At 32.7% G+C, this 25,484-nt stretch overlaps 5 non-coding genes across 5 annotated transcripts; 3 read left to right on the forward strand and 2 right to left on the reverse strand.

Moving 5' to 3' along the window:
- The first annotated feature begins 343 nt into the window (after positions 1-343).
- On the forward strand, positions 344-417 carry Trnan-guu (transfer RNA asparagine (anticodon GUU)). The gene has a single exon. It is a non-coding gene; the product is annotated as a tRNA-Asn (tRNA).
- Positions 418-911: 494 nt separating this feature from the next.
- Positions 912-1,011, reverse strand: Trnai-uau (transfer RNA isoleucine (anticodon UAU)). Its single transcript has 2 exons — positions 974-1,011; positions 912-947 (listed from the first exon to the last, which is right to left on the reverse strand). It is a non-coding gene; the product is annotated as a tRNA-Ile (tRNA).
- Positions 1,012-1,447: 436 nt separating this feature from the next.
- Positions 1,448-1,521, forward strand: Trnan-guu (transfer RNA asparagine (anticodon GUU)). The gene has a single exon. It is a non-coding gene; the product is annotated as a tRNA-Asn (tRNA).
- A 1,868-nt stretch (positions 1,522-3,389) lies between these two features.
- Trnan-guu (transfer RNA asparagine (anticodon GUU)) lies at positions 3,390-3,463 on the reverse strand. Its single transcript has one exon. It is a non-coding gene; the product is annotated as a tRNA-Asn (tRNA).
- Positions 3,464-3,891: 428 nt separating this feature from the next.
- On the forward strand, positions 3,892-3,991 carry Trnai-uau (transfer RNA isoleucine (anticodon UAU)). Its single transcript has 2 exons — positions 3,892-3,929; positions 3,956-3,991. It is a non-coding gene; the product is annotated as a tRNA-Ile (tRNA).
- Positions 3,992-25,484: the final 21,493 nt, after the last annotated feature.

The raw sequence follows: 25,484 nt of genomic DNA on the forward strand, positions 1-25,484 counted from the left end.
AATCAATTATTTTGTATTTAAAAAAAAATGCCAACATAATCATATCATTGAAGCGATAACAAAATCTTGTCCCTACTTCATCAATTATGAAGCGTCGCGCAGATAGTTTGCAATAAATGTATTTTCATACTCTATTTTCATGGAATTCACACCAAACTAGGTCTATGTAAAAATCCGCTCACTTGGTGTATAAACTAGTCAGTCTGTATTCCAAACTTTACAACAAGAAAAATGATCGATTGGTCTTTAGATTGGACCAAATGTCCTATTACATGGGGAGATTTACATCTTGGGAACCCTGTATAAACTAACAAAGTTTATAGTATGTGACGAAGTAATAACTGCCTCCGTGGCGCAATTGGTTAGCGCGTTCGGCTGTTAACCGAAAGGTTGGTGGTTCGAGCCCACCCGGGGGCGTTTCAAATGTTGTTTTTTGTTTTTAGGGGAATTTTTTGCTGATTGTTATGCTCTTCTCAACGATATCATGATATCAAGGTCATTGAATATTGTTTACCGTTTTCCGTTGCACCATATGTATCAACAATCCATAAAGAAAACTGAAATACCGAAAGTTTAGACAAATGTATATATTAAAAACAAACCAACCAGACAGTGTTACCCATTCAACCTAGAATATAGGAGCTTATAAGCACAACTGCTTTTGAAATCAGTGCTTTAAAAAAAACACATGCCAAAATTCTCAAATTTCTTAAATTGAGTCCTTATTTTTGGATGTGAATTCGTTTGCGACGTTAAGAAAATAGAACCAGTGTATAGAGAGAAATATATGGTATATTAGTACATCGCCATCGCGCTAACCGATTGCGCCATCGCACTGGGAACTCATGAATTTTTACTCTCAATAAACAAAACAGTCGTGGTAATTAATTAATTGTTTTAAAATAATCAGATTCCCCAGGCGAGGCTCGAACTCGCAACCTCCGCATTTCTAAACAGCGAGGGGTGTACTGTTTATAAGTACAGCGCGCTGACCGATTGCGCCACTGGGGAGTCATGAGTATTTCAGCGGGAATTTAAATGAAGTCAGACAGGCACGTGCCACGGTACTCGAAATAATGCCCTCGCAGTTCAGTTCAATTATTTTATTAAAAAAAACCAGCATAATCATATCATTGATGCGTAACGAAATCTTGTCCCTACTTCATCAATTATGAAGCGTCACGCATGCGCGCAGATAGTTTGCAATAAATGTATTTCCATACTCTATTTTCATGGAATTCGCATCAAACATAGGTCCATGTAAAAATCCGCTCACTTGATGTACGACGTATATAAACTAATGAGTCTGTGTTCCAAACTTTACAATAAGAAAAATGATCGATTGGTCTTTAGATTGGACCAAAATGTCCTATTACATGGGGAGATTTACATCTTGGGAACCCTGTATAAACGAAAAAAGTTTATAGTGTATGACGAAGCAATAACTGCCTCCGTGGCGCAATTGGTTAGCGCGTTCGGCTGTTAACCGAAAGGTTGGTGGTTCGAGCCCACCCGGGGGCGTTTCAAATGTTGTTTTTTGTTTTTAGGGGAATTTTTTGCTGATTGTTATGCTCTTCTCAACGATATCATGATATCAAGGTCATTGAATATTGTTCATTGTTTTCCGTTGCACCAGACATGCCAGATGTGCAACCAGATGTATCAACAATCCATAAAAAAAACTCAAATGCCGAAAAGTTTAGACAAAATATAAAACAAACCAACCAGACAGAGCAGGCGGCGGATGACATGATCGAGCCGGCAACTCGTGAAACCGCCCGGCCGTATGGCATTTTCCAATATACTCGGTTAGTTTTGTGGGGTTCATCGGTTTTAGCTTGCATTTATATTATTTATCAACATAGGCCTATTTGTTTGTGATATTTCAAGCGTTTTAAAATTTCAAAATAATCCCATTCAATTACACGGTTGACGATGAAAATTTACTGAATTTAGGAACTGCACGTCATACACCACCTGAGACAGAGTGACCCATTCCCACAAAACCTAGAATATGTATAGGAGCTTATATAAGCACAACCAACTGCTTTTGAAATGAATGCTTGAAAGAAAATACATGCCCTTCATGCGCGTATTTTTTTTTTTGGGGCTTTGGGGCGCCAGCCCCGGGGTCAAAGTAGGGGCGGCAAAAACGAAGGGCGGCGGAAGAAGAAGGGCGGCAAAAACAGGGGCGGCAAAAACGAAGGGGCGGCAAAATGAATTAGCAAAGAAAAAAGGCTACAAAATTGAAAAAGCATAAAAATTTTTAAAAAGGTTGCTTTTAGGGCGCTAGCGCCTAAAATCCTTTTTTTTTTTTTTTTTTTTTTTTTTTTTTTTTTTTGCTCTTCACTTTTTCAAACGACCGTGAAAAAAATTGGGTCAACCTTTTCGGGCTGTTAAGGAAGGGGCGGCAAAATTGTTTCTTCTTCAGCCCCCCGGGGTTGGGGCGGCCACGGTACGCCACTTCTTATTCCTGGATGTGTATTCGTTTGCGACGTTAAGATGCGTGCAAGCCCACCTTTTTAAGGTATAATGAGTTGTGCAGTTGAGCATTGTTTACTAATCTTTTTCTCTCTTTCTTCGTTTCAGGTTTTAACGGAGACGGAAATGTGAATCTTTCCTGGTGAATGCAAGATCTTTGCAGATTATACTTTAATTTTCAGATTAATGTCACGAGGCTGTCAACAGGATATTTAAATTGGAGTCCGACCTTTAAACAATATTGTGCATGACTTGTTCAGAAGACTTGTTTGTCAATTATTTGCGCATTTGTATCAGATGAACAAAAGTTTGTTGCTATTTTTGTTTAATATTCTTGTCCTCTATTCTTGGACACTTCTGTTATATTTCACATTAACCTTTAGCGACAAACGTGTTAGGGCAGACTCGTGACATTAATCTGAAAATTAAAGTACATCTTGCATACACCAGGAAAGTCTTGCATTCACCTACAAAGAAGGAGAAGTAGAGAACAAGATTAGAAAACGATGCTCAATGATAACTCATATGCCTCCTTAAAAAGGTGGGGGGCGGGGCTTGCACGTTCTCCTTAACGTCTCAAACGAATACACATCCAAAAATACGAAGGACTTTCGAAATTTAATAATTTTGGCATGTATTTTTTTAAACATTAAATTTATTTCAAAAGCAGTTGTCCTTATAAGCGAATATACATGTCCTAGGTTTTGTGGGAATGAGTTTATAATGTTTTATAATGTTGCATAAGAATGATAGAGCTGCAGACATTTGTCTAAAATGTATCAGCATTTTTGTTCTTTATACATCTGATGTGCACATCTGGTGCAAAGGAAAAGGAAGGAAAGAAAGAAGGAAAGAAGGAAAGAAAGAAAGAAAGAACCACCAAAAAGCAAAAGTAACATCATTTGTTACGCCCCCGGGTGGGCTTGAACCACCAACCTTTCGGTTAACAGCCGAACGCGCTAACCAATTGCGCCACGGAGGCAGACAGTATACTTTTGCTCAGATTATAAACTTCGATCGTTTAGGATTCCTTTACAGGGTTCCCAAGATCCAAATGTCCCCAAGGACATTTTGGTCCAATCTAAAGACCAATCGATCAGTCTTCTTTTTTAAAGTTTGGAACACAGGCTGATTATACTTATTCATAAAGACATTCAAGTTAGAGAGTTTTTATACAGGCCTATTTTGATTTGAACTAGAGTATGAAAATATATTTATTGATACAGAGGCGCGACGCTTCATAATTAATTCCATGTATTCACAATGATGAAGCAGGGACAATATTGCGTTATCAATGATATGATTTAGGTACTTTTTCAATAACTGAACTGAATTGCGAGGGATGGCATTATATCGAGGTGGCATACGCCTGTGTGACTTCATTTAAATTCCCGCAGTGATACTCATGACTCCCCAGTGGCGCAATCGGTCAGCGCGCTGTACTTATAAACAGTACACTCCTCGCTGTTTAGAAATGCGGAGGTTGCGAGTTCGAGCCTCGCCTGGGGAATCTGATATTTTGGTGTGTTTTTTTCTTTGAAATTGATAACCATGATTTTTTCATTTGGTTAATAGTTGTGGTTAAATGAGGTCTCCGGCAGTTTGCATGCACTACAATCATGCAAATCATGTTGTAATATTTGGCAGATGAATATAGGGCATATAGGCTATGGAGGCATTTTAACAATGCCCTCGTTTTAGTAGAAAAAGGTCTTTGAAATTTACACAAAAGGTCAAGTTCAAAATTACTCAGACCTGCATGTTCAAAACTCACACCATCGTGATCCTCAGGTAATAAGGATTCAGAAACAGTATACTTTGACATGACGTTTGGTTATGGAGTGATTGGCAAAAAAGTAACATTTGACGTCATAGGTTCAATTTTGTCCCGCTGCATGGGCCGCGGGCGAAAATGAAATTTGCTCTGATTGTGATGAAACTGGTCTCAAATTATTTCTCTTGTTGCAAGAAATCAGAAAAGGAATAGTTTTAACCATTTTGGGTGCTTTCTTATCCAGGTAACTTAACAATTTGTCAAGGTCAAATTGAATCAAAAGAACTAACGAACGTAACAAAACATCCTACATAGCGCAAAGTATTTTTTTTTTCTGATTTATCATGAAAAGACCAATAATTTGGGACCATTTAAAAAAAACACCTGGAGCATCTTCCAATTAGACCTATGACGTCACGATGTTACATTTTTGCTCGTAACTGCATAACTGTACATCGTACATAATATCAAAATATACTTTTTCTAAATCCTTATGACTAGAGGAACACATTGCTTGAATTTTTAGCCAAGTCCGAGAAATTTTGAACTTGACCTCTGTGTACAGTTCAATGACCTTTTCCCACCAAATAAGGGTGCTGTTTAAAGGCCTCCATAGCCTGTAATGATCAGCACCATATGTAGGCCTACTGTATCTCTGCCAAATGCAGCAAATTTAACATGATTTGCACGATTATTACGGGAATTTATTGGACTATATGCATTCAGTATGAATTCCGAGTATTCGACGAATAGGGCCTAGGCCTATATTTAGAATATTTGATGTAACACAAAGGTATGGAGTGATCATGAGGAGGGCTACATCCAACAGTGGATTGACATAGCCTAGATAGATAGATCTACGTTATTTAATCTAGTCTCGTTCTATTTCCAGCAATGTTTAAAGGAGGATTTCGTGATCCTAGCATCCTCTTTTTATGACATTTTTCAGTAGATATCCACGAAAAAGCTTATTTCCAAAATTTCAGTTGATTCCGATTTTGCGTTTGCGAGTTATGCATGATTATGTGTATTACACTGCTCCATAGACAATGTGTTGTAATTTCGTTCTGGTGCACCAGAACGAAATTCAAATTTGGCGATATTTTTGCTAAACGAATTAATCTGCAAGAAATATTTGGTACATAAACATTATGTAGCCAGAGGTATCCAGTGGTGTAAAAATCTCAACTTTTTTTGGGAAAAGTGGGGGGATGAGGCTGTGGATCACGAAATGCCCCTTTAAGTTCTAACTAATCTTTGATGACGTAAAATCGATGATATATCACGTAGAATATCTGGTAGAAATCGCGATCAAAAAATCAAAATTATTTGATATCAGAAGGACATGCTTCGTATTCAGAATGCGATTCGGTATATCTGATGTGTTCTCATGTCCCACAAAAATACTTCATACCCCACCCCTAAACACTGGAAATGGAATGGGAATAGATTAAGGAGCTTTAAGGGGTGGGGTATGAACGTTTGGACAGTATTTATTGTGGGACATTAGAGCACATCAGACATATCGAATTGCATTCTGAATACGAAGAATGTCCTTCTAATATCAAATAATTTTGATTTTTTTTGAAATTCGCAATGTAATACACATTTTGATATTTAACAGTACTCGAAGTAAACTTTATAAATCTGATGATTTATATTTGAAGTGTATGTAGGTGGGATGAAACGCCGACGATCAATTGAAAATTTTGACCTTTCGTATTTAAGATATGGATTTTTTTCCCCAAAACACACAAAAAAAATAGGTATTTTTGGGAAATATATCTTCAATATGAAAGGTCAAAATGTTCAATTGATCGTCGGCTTTTCCTCCCAGCTACATACACTTTAAGAATATATCATTAAATTTATAAAATTTACTTCGGGGACTGTTAATATCAAAAATGTGAAAAATATCAAATTTGATTAATTTGTCATAAAATTTGTATTATATCGTAAATTTCATAAAATGAAAATTAGTTGATATCAGGAAGACATTCTTCGTATTCAGAATGCAATTCGATATGTCTGATGTGCTCTCATGTCCCACAAAAAGTACTGTCGAAACGCTCAAAACGCTCATACCAGTTCCCTTATAAGTAGCCAAGTTTTGATTTACAAATAGGGGACTTAACTATAAGATCGACAGTGACAGAGATGAGCATATTTTGTTCCGGTTTTACTAAGACATTTGAACAATTTTATATTTCAGACAATTTTAGTCCCGAGGGTGGGGGGAGGGCCCATCTGGTCCAATGGTAAATCCGACTCTCTTTTCTTTTTGACAGCGGGGTGGACTTTGGTGAAAATTTGATAGGATGGACTTTTCGATTCAACGTTTTGTCCTCAAACATGTCAAATTATGAATTATAGATACGATTTCAAATAACAACCTGATTCATTGAGTACAAACAATTGTTGATGCTATTTGTGTGTATTATAGAAGTTGTGGTTTTCACTAAGATATCTAAGATATTAATAAATGGATGAATAAAGTAGTAACAATACTACATTGTGAAGACTTAATTGGCAACATCTTATTCCTGGAACGATATTGAGGGTCACCTTGTCCAACAATCAAGCAGCTGTATAGCTGAATAGCACCAAATATTTTTAAAATATCTTGTCCAGCATTACGTGTTGCAAAGGCTCTTTCTGTCATGTCTTTGCTGTCTTTGATACAAATGTCAACACTCTGAGCACTGCAACATATTAAGTTGTGTGACATTTGAAAGACATTGAATTTGTGTTTTAAAACTTTTAACCAATCAGAGTGCTTGATTTGTGCACTATGACTAAACAGTGCATAGTGCATTCTTTAAATATATATATATAGAAATGGATCACATGCTTTTACTAAACATTTCGAACAATAATGCAAACGGATGCACCGGGGAATGCACCCATGATTGCCAACCATAATATCCTTGGACCGTACCCATACCCAGGTTATATGAGCAACCTAACGGGGTTCAAATGTTGGGAGGGTTGACAATTATTATACCTGCGGTTCACAAACTATTTCTATATGCATCCAGCTCTATATGAAAATAAGATTTTCGAGAAACATGAGGAATGTGGTGATGATGACAAGTACACTCATAGAAATGACTTGTTCGCCTTGTTGGCGCAATTCAAAAGGAGTAAGTTTGGACAACTCAAAAATAGTGTAAAAGTTGCCAAAACAAAATTCATTTTAGTTATCCGAACTTAAAAATGCTGAAAAAGCTCAAAAGTTCCGTCAACTAATCAACTTTGTTGGCATTACTTAAAAGTTGATGTAAGTCGTTGTGTCAACTTTTAAGTAATGCCAACTTCTGAATTCAAGTTCAGGGAACTTAGAAAAATAAACAAGGTTCAAAGAAACAATTAGTTGAGTTATTGTAACTCAACATGTAAGTTGATGTAACTCGTTCATATTAAGTTACTGGTACTTATTGTTTTGAGTTATTCCAATTTGGTACTTTGTTACTTAATTCACGTCATTGGATCATTTTCTGCACAATTAGCAGTATTCAAATATTTATTTTTGTAATCAGTGCACAATTTTGTATACTATAGCACACCTCTAGAAAATTATGCTAACCTAGGCTAGTTTCATTTTCTGAGTTGTAACAACTCAATAAAGTACGCGTTGGCATTACTCGGAAAGTTGACGCAACGACTTTCATCAACTTACTGAGTGATGCCAACGAACAATTTCTATGAGTGTAACCGTACGGGAGTCGCTTACTAACATTTATATTGACTTTATCGAAAGGCATAGAAATATTTCAAGCACGGATTTTTAATTCACACTGCACGCATATTTAACATCACTGCACGAACGTGATTAGGACTCTAATATATTTTCCGACAGATAAATATAGCACGGAATCGTTGTCTTACATTGCAAATATCCCGTTCTATATCTGTACAAAAAAACCCGAAACAAAATGACTGCAGCCTGGCCTATATAAAAGAAACCGTTTAAAAGTTAATAACGTGTGTTTACGTAGCCATGAGGGTAACATTGTACCGCCATGTAAATAGGCCATCAAAATAAATGCAATTGCGCTCAAGTTTATAAACGCGTTTATCAAACCTTTTACTAGCTCTGTTATCAACGTAGGTGTTAACCTATAGGTTTCGCAACCTTTCGTGAAACCAACCCTATTTCGTGAGGTCGACTCTATGTTTTTCCCGTATATGCCTGGATTTCCGACGCGAGCAGCCGTCGCGCTATTATCCTTTTCTACAGTTTCCTAATTTGAATCGTAAAATAAACAAGTACGATCTCATCCGCTCAGTTAAAGTCAATTCGAAAATCAAACGAACTTGGTATTACATTGTAATTACTACATTTCTGAATCAAAGACAAATTTACTGATGTTGCAAATTGTGTGCAGGTGAGAAATTTTTGAAATTGTATTATTGACAGAATGAGACAGGTTATATCAGCAGTCTTTTGTTTTGTTTTGTTCATTTGACCAAAGAGAGCCATATGTACACTTATTTGAGCAAATAATCGTATTTTTTACAGGTGTGCAACGATTAATACTCTCCTTATTGTGTTTATACACGCACTTCATTGATAACTTAATAACCAAGCGGCATTATTCAATTACAACTTTGAGCGGTGTGGCAGGTTTGTCGCGTCAAATATTTGATCACTGAATGGGCTATTCCAGTTGAAATCCACACTACCTCTGTGGAAGATTTTGGCAATATATTCCACAGGGAGAGTATGTTTTTCAAATGTAATTGGTCAGGGTTAATCATTTTGAAACCCATACTCCCTCTGTATTATGGCTTTACCTATATCTTCCACAACTGGAGTAAGTATTTCAAATTGAAGTTACCCAATTCTCTATTCTATTCAAAACTTATACCCCCTCTGTGGCAGACTTTAGCTAAATCTTCCACAGGAGGAGTGTGGATTTTAAATGGAATATAGCCCAATGTTCTTGTGACAGTGCACCTGCGTTGTATTTTGGATAGCGTAGCGCGTAAATAACGTAATATACACGTGACGTAATGTAATGTTCATGTAACATTAGTCTAAAGTACGATCTTATAATATGAAATTGATTAATTTTTTTTCAAACCTGATATTTTGGCATATTAGTAATGCTTACACATGTCCCAACTTGAACCTAAATGGACTCAGCCAAACTTGTTGTGTTTGTATGTCAACAGAGCACAAGTTCGACATAAAGTCATATGACTTTATGTCCTCCCATAGAACTGTATGTTAAACGGCCAAAATAACCAGTAAGGTTTCTTTCACTTTGTTATTTCAGCTCAAACTGGACAGAAACCCTACGCGACAATTATTACTAGTATTATTTCAGCATTTCGAGTATAGAATAACAAATTAAAAATTTGAAGGAAATCGTATAAAGGCTTTAATGTATTTAGCGAAACTTAACAGTAACATAGCGTAATCTAATTTAATGCATTCTACATGTATTATGAACATATACAGTGTGTTTGATAATAAACTTGTGTTATAACCAACTCTTTGATGTACACTTTGCTCTGATAAGTTGTAATAGAATTCATCATTACACCTCTGGGCAAGTTTGCTATTGAAGTGCGTTTACCACTTCCCGGGTGCTCTGCATGCAGGGGCGTAGGTTTCTTTTTGACATAAGGTTGGAAAATTTTTCTTGAAGTATAGGCCTAGTGAATCCAGCAGTTTTTGGTGACAGAATATGTTTATGGTACAAATGATCGCGATCAATTTTGCCATATTGAAGCTAAGATGGTAAAATAAAGTGGAACAAATTGAGCACAAAATTAGCACTTAAGCTAAAATAACCAAATATGAGGTTAATTTGATCAGAAACCCACATCACATGTATCAACATTGGGAAATGATTGTATGGACCATCCCCCCTTATCAAAATATTGGGGGTGGGGGTCATCTCCCCTCGCGGGATCTACGCCTACTGTGCTGTGCTATGTTGTATACAGCTCACGATGCGTATCATTTGTTTGGTGTACAAAACAATTAACAAACTTCAAGCGATATGATGTGGCATGATTTAATATACAGACTCCCGGCCCCCAAGGCCCCCTAAATGCAACCAACGGCTGATACTATTATAACATTATATATATTATGTATACAGTATTATGTAGTAATACATTTTGAATGTTTTGTTAACTATTATTATATTGTATATATTATGAATACAGTATATAGTAATACATTTTGAATGTTTTGTTAATTTAGAACAATATAACTGGGACACGAACTTTAATGATCACCGGCAAATCTATGATTATAGGATTTACAGACTCCGACAAATCTAAGATTTTAAGATTTAAATATTCATTTCGTAAGAAAGAATGTAATTATCGTACTGATACCAATTTGATCCCTTTTATTTTTTTCAAGGCTTCTGATCCTGCAGTACTGTGTATGATACCTTAGACGATCTCGTGCCTACTTATGCTACAAAGATCAACTCTTGAAATTAATCACAATGTTTTTGTGTTCATAGGCTCGCTTTGAACACATAATTTTGAATTCAAAATCTTCGGTAAATCGTTTTCTGATCTCAGGGGAAAATGCGGGAAATCTATAAGAAAGCAGTCCTTGTTAATGTTATAAACTCTAAGTTTATGCGATGATTGAATACATATTTGCTGAATATTGTTAAATGGGGGTAACCTTATTGGTTTAGGATATGGATTATCTTCAAATTTTCATACAATGTTAAATATTGTCCCCTTTATGCATCTATGTGAGAAAACGTAATGTGAATAAGCATTCGATCGAGTGCATGCATGTCCCGATGGAAATAGTTTCGCCATATCATGCAGTTAGCCCTAGTTAAAGCAAAATATTATAAGATTTTGTGAAAGCTCTTGCCCTGAAGATTACAAAACTGAATTTTTTGTTACAATCGGACATTCGGTTCTTATAAGATATGACGGCCTGTCAAAATTGCACGACACCAAGAAGTTGGCAACAACTTTCTTTTTCTTTTCTTTATTTTTGATAAGTCCAATTGCCAGATAATTGTCTAATATTAAATATGCAAAGTTAAGTTTTCAATTCAGATATAATTAAAAGAGCTATGGTCATGGTACATGGGCCAGTACACACAAGATGCAACAAAATCACGGTTGCGTTGGGCAAATTTCAATTTGCATTAAACTAATAAGGGCCACTTACAAGATACAAGATAAGATACAAGATAATTATAATTCACAACAAATCACACAAGTATAAATTTTAAAAACAGATAAACAAAAGCAATATCAAACAAACGAATTATGGAGGGGATGTCCAGAAGGCCATTTAGACACGCTGATTATGCAAATGGAAAGTTGCCAAACGCAACCGCAGGTTTGTTGCATTATGTGTATACTACCCATGTGCTATAAGTTTCAACAGGCCTACCATACATATTCTAATTGTATCTAAAAACTTTACTTTGCATAATTCACGCATAAAATTAGAAAATTACCTGCCAACAGTGTAGGCCAAAAATAAATAAAATAAAATTTCTAACCTGATTTTTGAAATTATTATTTGTAATGTTTACAATGGTCCCGACTTACACCTGAATGGAAATGGAATCAGCCAAATACGTTCGGTTGGTTTATATCCAGCGGGGTTTTGTCACTTTAACTTATTAATTCGGTTTAAAACGGGCAGAAACCATTCCTGGCAGTTCTAGCATTTTGTGTCAAGAATGAGTGGATTGGGTTGTTAAAAATGTATACCCCCCCCCCCCCAATAATCATAATCCTGGTATAGGCCTATTATCATGTACAGGATGTATCAAAATGTATGGTACAAAATGGTCACATTTCTTTGCACCGCGCCGTTTAGAAATATTAATATGGTGTGTGTGCCTGTTTGGTAACAATTCTTACATTACAAGCACGAGATGCGACGTAAGTCAAAAAGGCGCAAAATTACGCTTGCGGAAATGTGCGAACTACGCCACCTCTACGCGGTATACGCAGTACGCGCATTTACGCAGTACGCGCATTTACGCGTGCGTGTTACAATGATCGTTGTCTGGGTGTCAGGAGGCATAACAACTGTAAATAAACAAATAAATTTGTCACAGAAGTTTCCGCCCGAGTTTCCGGGAGAAGTTTCACATGCCTCATGATCGATCCTCTCGTTTTATATGGCAAAACAATTCAGAAAGGACAGTGAAAGAAGTTTGCATGGATCTTTATCTGCCCAACTTCGTGGATTAAGTATAACTGTTACTACTGAATCATTTTTTGAGCTTTCATACAAGCTTATTGGAAGAATCCTGCTCTGTTTCCAAATCGTGGATCATACACACTGTACAGCTAGCCTATATCGTCATCGAATTACAAGATTGAATGCCCACGGATGATTGCGGAAGATGTTTCTGCAACCATGCAAGTATATTTTGTACTTCATGAACTTTTCGGGCGGTTTGCGAGGACGGAGGAGTGTCATGTTGACCACTCTTTTTTTTCTCGAATGGATGACAGTTTTCAGATGTCTGTGCGTCCATCCAAGCCAATGAAGCCGGGTAAGTACCGAAAATTATTCACTTCATTGCTTCATCCAGTGCAGTTAATTATATTACTTTATCAGAGAGAAAAGCCTGAAAAATTTCTTTCTTTAAAATCTATGAAACCATTTTTTGTTTCATTACGCCTAGGCCTGTTTACTTTTCAAGCCTTTTCATTATGAATTAACTACGCCCATGATGAGTCAAGCATGATTTTGAATATTATATTTAGAATTTATTGCAAAATAAGTTAACCATAACCAGCCTTCAGAAGAAATGTAATGCTATAAAGCTCTATAATATGCCAACATGTAAATTTTGGCGCTCCAACTTCCAAGTGTAGCCTATACAAATGGGGCATTTATGAGTGCAAGTCAGAAGTAATTTTATTTTCAGACGAACATCCTGATATAACGAGCATGCTATCTTCTGTAGATAGTAAGTGAGCAAGTTCGTCAAAAATCGTCTTTTTTGCATTTCACAAATTGGCCTATAACTAATCACAACTTCAAGAACGTTGTATCAGGTATAGCTATCTTCAGTAGATAGCACGAATAAATTTACACAAATTAACATCATACAAAGCTCTTTGTTTTTACTGAAGTTTAGTGCAAGACAATTCCTTTGCTATTGTTTGTTGTGTATATCATTTTTTATTGAACATTCTATTATGTAACTATTATACGTGCCATAAATATTGAAACACTAGAATTCGCGGTTCTTTCTTGCAAAGATGTCCATTCCAATTTGGGTTTAACATAAATTGTTTAGATCCCTAACTAACATGACTAACCCAGGGATTTTTTTTATTTACTTATTTAAATACAATTTCTGTTTAAAACAATGTATTATAACGATTTATTAATTTATTTTGTTGTGTTTTTTTTATACTTATTTCGTTATTATTTATTTATTTATTTATTTATTTATTTATTTATTTATTTATTTATTTATTTATTTATTTACTTATTTATTTATTTATTTATTTATTTATTTATTTATTTATTTATTTATTTATTTATTTATTTATTTATTTATTTATATTTTTTATTTATTTATTACAATATCGGTTTTAAAATGAGTTATCTGTTTCAAGATTGATTATCTTATTTATGTATTTTTTTTTCATTTATTTCGTTATTTATGTATTTAGTTTTGTTTATTACAATTTGCATTTAAAATGCGTTATGAAGATTTATTTATTTACTTCGTTTTTAATTTATTTCGTTATTTTAATTTTACGGTATTTAGTTAGGTTTTTTATTTATTTTAATTTGTTTATGTGTTACTAAGACTTTGTTTATTTATTTGGGCCAAACTACGGTAAAATTGCAACAATTCATTCTGGGCTAAAATAGTCTGAAACTGACTGAGAAATTTGCGCTCAATAGCCGTCACAAATTATATTCTCCCCCCCCCCTAATTTTAATGCTTCTGCCACCACTGTTTAAAATACACAAATGCAAGTTTTCATGACTTTCTGAAATAAATGATATTTATTTTTAAAAGAGTTAATCGGGTAAGTTTAGGCTATGGCTACCAGATAGAAACTCTCAATACGAGGATGTTAACATCTTTATACAGCAGAAGAAACATGATTACAATTGTTGTAATCACCAAGGTAAGTTTATGTAAGTATTGTTCTTTCTAACAAGTAGGATATGTTTTTAGTTTCAGAATTGGACGTTGCGTTGGTTCTCGTTAATACATTATAGCTCTACTTCGTATCACACTATATTAGGTCATCCCATTATGAACAGAAAGACATTATCATTGGTTGTTTGTAACTGTATGCGTTCATTTGTAAAAAAAAGATTCTCAAAAATACAAATACTTTTCTTATTACTCTTAATCTTATTGTTGTTGCTGTTGTTGTTATTATGTGCTGTTGCTGTTGATGTTGTTGTTTTGGATTTGGTTTGCTTTTTTGTTGTTATTATTACGGTGGTGGTATTTTTGGGATTTTTCTTTTTTCTTTTTTTTGTCTTCTTTTTTTTTTGCGGCGGTTAAAATGGGACGACTGAAAAACTGCAAGTATCCATTTTAGCAGGCCTACAATGGACTGAGATTACAAAAGACCAAGATGTTATTGTTATATAAATGTCCTTCTCATGACATAATCTATAACCTATAGGCCTACTCTTTACTAGTACCCTGTGAATGTCATGTTCACAACTTAAGTACACCTTTAATATCTTAAATAATTACATTTGGTTTGTTGTACTATCACAAAAGAACCATTTTATTCTCAGCTCAAGTTATTTAGGTAATCTGTTATGTAAAATGACACTTTGTATCAATTTGTTACAAGATAATTGTTGTTCTTAAATCAGTAATATAAGCGAAATTTAATGTTTCCAGGAGAAATCCATTTCAAGGTGCTAACTTTTTGATACAGTCTAAAGTCCGCTTTCGGACCAGTTGGTACTCGGTATAATTTGCTCTGAGGTTAAATGAAAGACCTCCCTCAAACATTAGACTTTGCTCAACTATGTTATATTTCTCTTTCATTTAAAAAGTAGAAATTGTATAATATTCACGATAAATGTAAATTCAAATTCTTAAGTATATACTTCATATTTTATGGAATGCAAATTCTTTTTACACCTGTTAAAAAATGGTGTTTTCAAACTGTTTCATGCAATGTTGTTCAATTTCAACGAATATGATCTTTTGAGTGTCTTATTATTGTTCTAATGCATATTGACTTTGATTGATTTTGTATATTTCTCTAAATATCAAAATGTGTTTTTGTGGTATTATATTGGTGGAAAGTAGTTTTATAAATTTAAGGTAAAAACTCTTCAGTGTATTTCATTTTCATGTATTTCAATTTCTTGTATGAATATGATCTTACATCTTTAGTATCAGTCCATTTTTGACTTAAATGATTTGTGACGTATCAATAAATGTTGTTGGGTTTTTAGTTTGTTGACAATAGTTTGATGTGTAATGTAGCCTTAAGCTGAAGTATATTTGATCTTGTAAATTGTTTGTATGAAATAGTTATATCGTGTAAGATTTCTTTGCATGTATTTGATTTGATGTTATTAACTTTTTAGTATCAGTCCATTTTTGACTTAAATGATTTGTTATATATCACTAAATGTTGTTGAGTTTTTAGTTTGTTGAAAATAGTTTGATGTGTAATGCAGCCTTAAGCTGAAGTATATTTGATCTTGTAAATTGTTTGTATGAAATAGTTATATCGTGTAAAATTTCGTTGCATGTATTTGATTTGATGTTACTAACTTTTCTTTCTCTTATTCTCTCCTCCACTTAAACACTGCCTTACGGGCCTAACGATACACGACACCACGAGTAGGCATTGCCTACTTCTAGCGGTTTTTCTTTGCTCTGTTCACCCCTGCGCGACTTGCAGGGTATAATTTATGTAAAATACCGTGAGTTGAGAAATGCAATGTTCTTAGATCACAAACTTGTTTCAAATTTATGTTAACGTTTAAAATTGACAAAAATTCAAGTACCAAAAATCACTTTTACCAGAATCAGAAATAATAATGTCACTAAAGGAAAAAGATCCGAAATTTTATGTAATATCATTTGAGCATTTGTACATTTGAAAGACTTTTAATACAATTGACTTAATCAATTAAATCCCACTCTGCTTATTAAGAACCATTTTATTCTCAGCTCAAGTTATTTAGGTAATCTGCTATGTAAAATGACACTTTGTATCAATTAGTTACAAGATAATTGTTGTTCTTAAATCAGTAATATAAGCGAAATTTAATGTTTCCAGGAGAAATCCATTTCAAGGTGCTAACTTTTTGATACAGTCTAAAGTCCGCTTTCGGACCAGTTGGTACTCGGTATAATTTGCTCTGAGGTTAAATGAAAGACCTCCCTCAAACATTAGACTTTGCTCAACTATGTTATATTTCTCTTTCATTTAAAAAGTAGAAATTGTATAATATTCACGATAAATGTAAATTCAAATTCTTAAGTATATACTTCATATTTTATGTAATGCAAATTGTTTTTACACCTGTTAAGAAATGGTGTTTTCAAACTGTTTCATGCAATGTTGTTCAATTTCAACGAATATGATCTTTTGAGTGTCTTATTATTGTTCTAATGCATATTGACTTTGATTGATTTTGTATATTTCTCTAAATATCAAAATGTTTGATGTGTAATGGAGCCTTAAGCTGAAGTATATTTGATACCAGAATCAGAAATAATAATGTCACTAAAGGAAAAAGATCGGAAATTTTATGTAATATCATTTGAGCATTTGTACATTTGAAAGACTTTTAATACAATTGACTTAATCAATTAAATCCCACTCTGCTTATTAAGAACAATTTTATTCTCAGCTCAAGTTATTTAGGTAATCTGTTATGTAAAATGACACTTTGTATCAATTAGTTACAAGATAATTGTTGTTCTTAAATCAGTAATATAAGCGAAATTTAATGTTTCCAGGAGAAATCCATTTCAAGGTGCTAACTTTTTGATACAGTCTAAAGTCCGCTTTCGGACCAGTTGGTACTCGGTATAATTTGCTCTGAGGTTAAATGAAAGACCTCCCTAGGAAACATTAGACTTTGCTCAACTAAATTGTTTGTATGAAATAGTTATATCGTGTAAGATTTCTTTGCATGTATTTGATTTGATGTTACTAACTTTTCTTTCTCTTATTCTCTTCTCCACTTAAACACTGCCTTACGGGGCCTAACGATACACGACACCACGAGTAGTCATTGCCTACTTCTAGCGGTTTTTCTTTGCTCTGTTCACCCCCTGCGCGACTTGCAGGGGTATAATTTATGTAAAAATACCGTGAGTTGAGAAATACAATGTTCTTAGATCACAAACTTGTTTCAAATTAATGTTAACGTTTAAAATTGACAAAAATACAAGTACCAAAAATCACTTTTACCAGAATCAGAAATAATAATGTCACTAAAGGAAAAAGATCGGAAATTTTATGTAATATCATTTGAGCATTTTGTACATTTGAAAGACTTTTAATACAATTGACTTAATCAATTAAATCCCACTCTGCTTATTAAGAACCATTTTATTCTCAGCTGAAGTTATTTAGGTAATCTGTTATGTAAAATGACACTTTGTATCAATTAGTTACAAGATAATTGTTGTTCTTAAATCAGTAATATAAGCGAAATTTAATGTTTCCAGGAGAAATCCATTTTAAGGTGCTAACTTTTTGATATAGTCTAAAGTCCGCTTTCGGACCAGTTGGTTCTCGGTATAATTTGCTCTGAGTTTAAATGAAAGACCTCCCTAGGAAACATTAGACTTTGCTCAACTATGTTATATTTCTCTTTCATTTAAAAAGTAGAAATTGTATAATATTCACGATCAATGTAAATTAAGTTTTTACCTTAAATTTATAAAACTACTTTCCACCAATATAATACTAAAAAAACACATTTTGAAAAAATAACAGATAGTTCCTCTTAAGTATATACTTCATATTTTATGTAATGCAAATTCCTTTTACACCTGTTAAGATATGGTGTTTTCAAACTGTTTCATGCAATGTTGTTCAATTTCAACGAATATGATCTTTTGAGTGTCTTATTATTGTTCTAATGCATATTAACTTTGATTGATTTTGTATATTTCTCTAAATATCAAAATGTGTTTTTGTAGTATTATATTGGTGGAAAGTAGTTTTATAAATTTAAGGTAAAAACTCTTCAGTGTATTTCATTTTCATGTATTTCAATTTCTGGTATAAATATGATCTTACATCTTTAGTATCAGTCCATTTTTGACTTAAATGATTTGTTACGTATCACTAAATGTTGTTGAGTTTTTAGTTTGTTGACAATAGTTTGATGTGTAATGCAGCCTTAAGCTGAAGTATATTTGATCTTGTAAATTGTTTGTATGAAATAGTTATATCGTGTAAGATTTCTTTGCATGTATTTGATTTGATGTTATTAACTTTTTAGTATCAGTCCATTTTTGACTTAAATGATTTGTTATGTATCACTAAATGTTGTTGAGTTTTTAGTTTGTTGACAATAGTTTGATGTGTAATGCAGCCTTAAGCTGAAGTATATTTGATCTTGTAAATTGTTTGTATGAAATAGTTATATCGTGTAAGATTTCTTTGCATGTATTTGATTTGATGTTATTAACTTTTTAGTATCAGTCCATTTTTGACTTAAATTATTTGTTATGTATCACTAAATGTGGTTGATTTTTTAGTTTGTTGACAATAGTTTGATGTGTAATGCAGCCTTAAGCTGAAGTATATTTGATCTTGTTAATTGTTTGTATGAAATAGTTATATCGTGTAAGATTTCTTTGCATGTATTTGATTTGATGTTACTAACTTTTCTTTCTCTTATTCTCTCCTCCCCTTAAACACTGCCTTACGGGGCCTAACGATACACGACACCACGAGTAGGCATTGCCTACTTCTAGCGGTTTTTCTTTGCTCTGTTTACCCCCCTGCGCGACTTGCAGGGTATAATTTATGTAAAAATACCGTGAGTTGAGAAATGCAATGTTCTTAGATCACAAACTTGTTTCAAATTTATATTAACGTTTAAAATTGACAAAAATACAAGTACCAAAAATCACTTTTACCAGAATCAGAAATAATAATGTCACTAAAGGAAAAAGATCCGAAATTTTATGTAATATCATTTGAGCATTTGTACATTTGAAAGAACTTAATACAATTGACTTAATCAATTAAATCCCACTCTGCTTATTAAGAACCATTTTATTCTCAGCTCAAGTTATTTAGGTAATCTGTTATGTAAAATGACACTTTGTATCAATTAGTTACAAGATAATTGTTGTTCTTAAATCAGTAATATAAGCGAAATGTAATGTTTCCAGGAGAAATCCATTTCAAGGTGCTAACTTTTGATATAGTCTAAAGTCCGCTTTCGGACCAGTTGGTACTCGGTATAATTTGCTCTGAGGTTAAATGAAAGACCTCCCTAGGAAACATTAGACTTTGCTCAACTATGTTATATTTCTCTTTCATTTAAAAAGTAGAAATTGTATAATATTCACGATAAATGTCAATTCAAATTCTTAAGTATATACTTCATATTTTATGTAATGCGAATTCTTTTTACACCTGTTAAGAAATGGTGTTTTCAAACTGTTTCATGCAATGTTGTTCAATTTCAACGAATATGATCTTTTGAGTGTCTTATTATTGTTCTAATGCATATTGACTTTGATTATTTCTCTAAATATCAAAATGTGTTTTTGTGGTATTATATTGGTGGAAAGTAGTTTTATAAATTTAAGGTAAAAACTCTTCAGTGTATTTCATTTTCATGTATTTCAATTTCTTGTATGATTTTACATCTTTAGTATCAGTCCATTTTTGACTTAAATTATTTGTTACGTATCACTAAATGTTGTTGAGTTTTTAGTTTGTTGACAATAGTTTGATGTGTAATGCAGCCTTAAGCTGAAGTATATTTGACCTTGTAAATTGTTTGTATGAAATAGTTATATCGTGTAAGATTTCTTTGCATGTATTTGATTTGATGTTATTAACTTTTTAGTATCAGTCCATTTTTGACTTAAATGATTTGTTATGTATCACTAAATGTTGTTGAGTTTTTAGTTTGTTGACAATAGTTTGATGTGTAATGCAGCCTTAAGCTGAAGTATATTTGATCTTGTAAATTGTTTGTATGAAATAGTTATATCGTGTAAGATTTCTTTGCATGTATTTGATTTGATGTTATTAACTTTTTAGTATCAGTCCATTTTTGACTTAAATGATTTGTTATGTATCACTAAATGTTGTTGAGTTTTCAATTTGTTGAAAATAGTTTGATGTGTAATGCAGCCTTAAGCTGAAGTATATTTGATCTTGTAAATTGTTTGTATGAAATAGTTATATCGTGTAAGATTTCTTTGCATGTATTTGATTTGATGTTACTAACTTTTCTTTCTCTTATTCTCTCCTCCCCTTAAATACTGCCTTACGGGGCCTAACGATACACGACACCACGAGTAGGCATTGCCTACTTCTAGCGGTTTTTCTTTGCTCTGTTCACCCCCTGCGCGACTTGCAGGGGTATAATTTATGTAAAAATACCGTGAGTTGAGAAATGCAATGTTCTTAGATGACAAACTTGTTTCAAATTTATATTAACGTTTAAAATTGACAAAAATACAAGTACCAAAAATCACTTTTACCAGAATCAGAAATAATAATGTCACTAAAGGAAAAAGATCCGAAATTTTATGTAATATCATTTGAGCATTTGTACATTTGAAAGAACTTAATACAATTGACTTAATCAATTAAATCCCACTCTGCTTATTAAGAACCATTTTATTCTCAGCTCAAGTTATTTAGGTAATCTGTTATGTAAAATGACACTTTGTATCAATTAGTTACAAGATAATTGTTGTTCTTAAATCAGTAATATAAGCGAAATGTAATGTTTCCAGGAGAAATCCATTTCAAGGTGCTAACTTTTTGATATAGTCTAAAGTCCGCTTTCGGACCAGTTGGTACTCGGTATAATTTGCTCTGAGGTTAAATGAAAGACCTCCCTAGGAAACATTAGACTTTGCTCAACTATGTTATATTTCTCTTTCATTTAAAAAGTAGAAATTGTATAATATTCACGATAAATGTCAATTCAAATTCTTAAGTATATACTTCATATTTTATGTAATGCGAATTCTTTTTACACCTGTTAAGAAATGGTGTTTTCAAACTTTTTCATGCAATGTTGTTCAATTTCAACGAATATGATCTTTTGAGTGTCTCATTATTGTTCTAATGCATATTGACTTTGATTATTTCTCTAAATATCAAAATGTGTTTTTGTGGTATTATATTGGTGGAAAGTAGTTTTATAAATTTAAGGTAAAAACTCTTCAGTGTATTTCATTTTCATGTATTTCAATTTCTTGTATGATCTTACATCTTTAGTATCAGTCCATTTTTGACTTAAATGATTTGTTATGTATCACTAAATGTTGTTGAGTTTTTAGTTTGTTGACAATAGTTTGATGTGTAATGCAGCATTAAGCTGAAGTATATTTGATCTTGTAAATTGTTTGTATGAAATAGTTATATCGTGTAAGATTTCTTTGCATGTATTTGATTTGATGTTATTAACTTTTTAGTATCAGTCCATTTTTGACTTAAATGATTTGTTATGTATCACTAAATGTTGTTGAGTTTTTAGTTTGTTGACAATAGTTTGATGTGTAATGCAGCCTTAAGCTGAAGTATATTTGATCTTGTAAATTGTTTGTATGAAATAGTTATATCGTGTAAGATTTCTTTGCATGTATTTGATTTGATGTTATTAACTTTTTAGTATCAGTCCATTTTTGACTTAAATGATTTGTTATGTATCACTAAATGTTGTTGAGTTTTTAATTTGTTGAAAATAGTTTGATGTGTAATGCAGCCTTAAGCTGAAGTATATTTGATCTTGTAAATTGTTTGTATGAAATAGTTATATCGTGTAAGATTTCTTTGCATGTATTTGATTTGATGTTACTAACTTTTCTTTCTCTTATTCTCTCCTCCCCTTAAACACTGCCTTACGGGGCCTAACGATACACGACACCACGAGTAGGCATTGCCTACTTCTAGCGGTTTTTCTTTGCTCTGTTCACCCCCTGCGCGACTTGCAGGGGTATAATTTATGTAAAAATACCGTGAGTTGAGAAATGCAATGTTCTTAGATCACAAACTTGTTTCAAATTTATATTAACGTTTAAAATTGACAAAAATACAAGTACCAAAAATCACTTTTACCAGAATCAGAAATAATAATGTCACTAAAGGAAAAAGATCCGAAATTTTATGTAATATCATTTGAGCATTTGTACATTTGAAAGAACTTAATACAATTGACTTAATCAATTAAATCCCACTCTGCTTATTAAGAACCATTTTATTCTCAGCTCAAGTTATTTAGGTAATCTGTTATGTAAAATGACACTTTGTATCAATTAGTTACAAGATAATTGTTGTTCTTAAATCAGTAATATAAGCGAAATGTAATGTTTCCAGGAGAAATCCATTTCAAGGTGCTAACTTTTTGATATAGTCTAAAGTCCGCTTTCGGACCAGTTGGTACTCGGTATAATTTGCTCTGAGGTTAACTGAAAGACCTCCCTAGGAAACATTAGACTTTGCTCAACTATGTTATATTTCTCTTTCATTTAAAAAGTAGAAATTGTATAATATTCACGATAAATGTCAATTCAAATTCTTAAGTGTATACTTCATATTTTATGTAATGCGAATTCTTTTTACACCTGTTAAGAAATGGTGTTTTCAAACTGTTTCAGGCATTGTTGTTCAATTTCAACGAATATGATCTTTTGAGTGTCTCATTATTGTTCTAATGCATATTGACTTTGATTATTTCTCTAAATATCAAAATGGGTTTTTGTGGTATTATATTGGTGGAAAGTAGTTTTATAAATTTAAGGTAAAAACTCTTCAGTGTATTTCATTTTCATGTATTTCAATTTCTTGTATGATCTTACATCTTTAGTATCAGTCCATTTTTGACTTAAATGATTTGTTATGTATCACTAAATGTTGTTGAGTTTTTAGTTTGTTGAAAATAGTTTGATGTGTAATGCAGCCTTAAGCTGAAGTATATTTGATCTTGTAAATTGTTTGTATGAAATAGTTATATCGTGTAAGATTTCTTTGCATGTATTTGATTTGATGTTATTAACTTTTTAGTATCAGTCCATTTTTGACTTAAATGATTTGTTATGTATCACTAAATGTTGTTGAGTTTTTAATTTGTTGAAAATAGTTTGATGTGTAATGCAGCCTTAAGCTGAAGTATATTTGATCTTGTAAATTGTTTGTATGAAATAGTTATATCGTGTAAGATTTCTTTGCATGTATTTGATTTGATGTTACTAACTTTTCTTTCTCTTATTCTCTCCGCCCCTTAAACACTGCCTTACGGGGCCTAACGATACACGACACCACGAGTAGGCATTGCCTACTTCTAGCGGTTTTTCTTTGCTCTGTTCACCCCCTGCGCGACTTGCAGGGGTATAATTTATGTAAAAATACTGTGAGTTGAGAAATGCAATGTTCTTAGATCACAAACTTGTTTCAAATTTATATTAACGTTTAAAATTGACAAAAATACAAGTACCAAAAATCACTTTTACCAGAATCAGAAATAATAATGTCACTAAAGGAAAAAGATCCGAAATTTTATGTAATATCATTTGAGCATTTGTACATTTGAAAGAACTTAATACAATTGACTTAATCAATTAAATCCCACTCTGCTTATTAAGAACCATTTTATTCTCAGCTCAAGTTATTTAGGTAATCTGTTATGTAAAATGACACTTTGTATCAATTAGTTACAAGATAATTGTTGTTCTTAAATCAGTAATATAAGCGAAATGTAATGTTTCCAGGAGAAATCCATTTCAAGGTGCTAACTTTTTGATATAGTCTAAAGTCCGCTTTCGGACCAGTTGGTACTCGGTATAATTTGCTCTGAGGTTAAATGAAAGACCTCCCTAGGAAACATTAGACTTTGCTCAACTATGTTATATTTCTCTTTCATTTAAAAAGAAGAAATTGTATAATATTCACGATCAATGTCAATTCAAATTCAAAGTATATACTTCATATTTTATGTAATGCGAATTCTTTTTACACCTGTTAAGAAATGGTGTTTTCAAACTTTTTCATGCAATGTTGTGTATTTCATTTTCATGTATTTCAATTTCTTGTATGATCTTACATCTTTAGTATCAGTCCATTTTTGACTTAAATGATTTGTTATGTATCACTAAATGTTGTTGAGTTTTTAGTTTGTTGACAATAGTTTGATGTGTAATGCAGCCTTAAGCTGAAGTATATTTGATCTTGTAAATTGTTTGTATGAAATAGTTATATCGTGTAAGATTTCTTTGCATGTATTTGATTTGATGTTATTAACTTTTTAGTATCAGTCCATTTTTGACTTAAATGATTTGTTATGTATCACTAAATGTTGTTGAGTTTTTAGTTTGTTGACAATAGTTTGATGTGTAATGCAGCCTTAAGCTGAAGTATATTTGATCTTGTAAATTGTTTGTATGAAATAGTTATATCGTGTAAGATTTCTTTGCATGTATTTGATTTGATGTTATTAACTTTTTAGTATCAGTCCATTTTTGACTTAAATGATTTGTTATGTATCACTAAAATGTTGTTGAGTTTTTAATTTGTTGAAAATAGTTTGATGTGTAATGCAGCCTTAAGCTGAAGTATATTTGATCTTGTAAATTGTTTGTATGAAATAGTTATATCGTGTAAGATTTCTTTGCATGTATTTGATTTGATGTTACTAACTTTTCTTTCTCTTATTCTCTCCTCCCCTTAAACACTGCCTTACGGGGCCTAACGATACACGACACCACGAGTAGGCATTGCCTACTTCTAGCGGTTTTTCTTTGCTCTGTTCACCCCCTGCGCGACTTGCAGGGGTATAATTTATGTAAAAATACCGTGAGTTGAGAAATGCAATGTTCTTAGATCACAAACTTGTTTCAAATTTATATTAACGTTTAAAATTGACAAAAATACAAGTACCAAAAATCACTTTTACCAGAATCAGAAATAATAATGTCACTAAAGGAAAAAGATCCGAAATTTTATGTAATATCATTTGAGCATTTGTACATTTGAAAGAACTTAATACAATTGACTTAATCAATTAAATCCCACTCTGCTTATTAAG

The sequence above is a fragment of the Amphiura filiformis genome, chromosome 3 (assembly GCF_039555335.1).
Source record: "Amphiura filiformis chromosome 3, Afil_fr2py, whole genome shotgun sequence".
Lineage (NCBI taxonomy): Eukaryota > Metazoa > Echinodermata > Ophiuroidea > Amphilepidida > Amphiuridae > Amphiura > Amphiura filiformis.